The 1,532-nt window shown below is 42.7% G+C and overlaps 1 non-coding gene across 1 annotated transcript; it reads right to left on the bottom strand.

Annotated features, from left to right (window-relative positions):
• Positions 1-218: 218 nt before the first annotated feature.
• Positions 219-337, bottom strand: LOC114634902. The gene has a single exon (XR_003713391.1). It is a non-coding gene; the product is annotated as a 5S ribosomal RNA (ribosomal RNA).
• Between the last annotated feature and the right edge of the window lie 1,195 nt (positions 338-1,532).

The following is a 1,532-nucleotide window of genomic DNA, read 5'->3' as shown; positions in this document are numbered from 1 at the left end:
GGCAGACAGAAGCCTTGGGTTGAGTAATGAGCTGAACCATTAAACTATTCATACTCAGACTACCCTTCCCTCTTAATAGAATAAAACAAAGTCTCTTTGTATGTTAACTACACAACTTGGATTTTCAGTTACTTGTATCAAAAGTATCTGCTTCAGCTTCCCACCTATGGAGGCATTATTCCAACAGAACTTTTCCTCCCACTTCATTTTTTTTAAAAAGCCTACAGCACCCAGTATTCTCAGGTGGTCTCCCATCCAAGTACTAACCAGGCCCAACCCTGCTTAGCTTCCGAGATCAGATGAGATCGGGTTCATTCAGGGTGGTATGGCCATAGATATTCCTACTACTTTAAACAGCCACAAAGCTTGACAAAATCTGAAGTCACCATATTCAGACATCAAAAATGAATGAGCTATGACTAATGGCTGTCCCAATAGCTGCCTAGATCCACAGAGAAAATTAGTGAATAAAAGATTGGTTCTCTGAGATAAAAAGAGTGACATGGATGACCGTACTAAAAATGTCAGACTGTATTACCACAGATCTTACCATAGTAAAGAGATATGTGTGTGTATGTGTGTATGCATGCGTGAATATTTTACTTGAATATATGCATATTCGTCATGTGTGTGACTGGTACCTACAGAGGCCAGAAGAGGGAGTCAGGTTACTTGAAACTGGACTTAAGGGCAATTGTGAGCCGCCAGTTGAGACTACCAGGAATCTAACTCCAGTCCTCTGAAAGAGCAACAAGTACTTTTAACACTTATCTTTCCAGCCCCAACTTTTTGAACAATTTCAGACAAAATTCCTTGAGCCGTATAACTGACCAAATTAAAATAGATCTGCGTGTCCCTATGTGTATCAAAGAAATTGGGCAAAGCATTTCCTCAGAAAACAATACTGCACATCTTTTAGGAGCCAAAGTCCAGGCAGAAAGTGGCTATCATCTTTGCAGCCATCTCAGACCATATACCCTGACAAGAGACTTGTTTTGCAAGCAGCCTGCAACAGCTAAGCACACTCTGATAAACATCTTGTTTTCCCTCACATATCTTGTTTTGTTGTTTAATGCCCCCAGCTGCAAGGCCCACTTGGTAAAGCATCTTAAGCTGCATCCCTCTATTTATGCTTATGTATATACCCATGATTTCCTTTCAATAAACAGGACTTTAACAGATTCTCTGTCTTGTCTCCATTCTTCAAGTCTCTTGCCCCTTCATCCCCACTCTCTCTCTTGCTAGACCCTGTTGACTGACCCAAATGGACAGGGTCACTTGGCACCCAACTGGGGCGCAGGCCAGGGCCTCTGGCACTCAACGAGAGGCAGCAAGAATGAGAGGCCCAGTGAGGGTCTTACTGGAAGAAGGGTCAACGGAAAATTCAGAAGGTGATCTCCTCGGGGAAATTGCCGCGTCAAAACCAGTAGGTCATAGTAACAAAAATGGGGCAAGAAATAAGTCAGCAGGAACAGATGAAAAGGCTTTAAAGACACAAGGAGTAAATTGCAGGCTGCTCTGAGTCAAGAGAG

This window comes from Grammomys surdaster, unplaced genomic scaffold (genome assembly GCF_004785775.1).
Source record: "Grammomys surdaster isolate TR1022 unplaced genomic scaffold, NIH_TR_1.0 1136, whole genome shotgun sequence".
NCBI lineage: Eukaryota > Metazoa > Chordata > Mammalia > Rodentia > Muridae > Grammomys > Grammomys surdaster.
The sequence above is the reverse complement of the archived record's forward strand: the minus strand, read 5'-3'. Positions and strand labels throughout refer to the sequence as shown.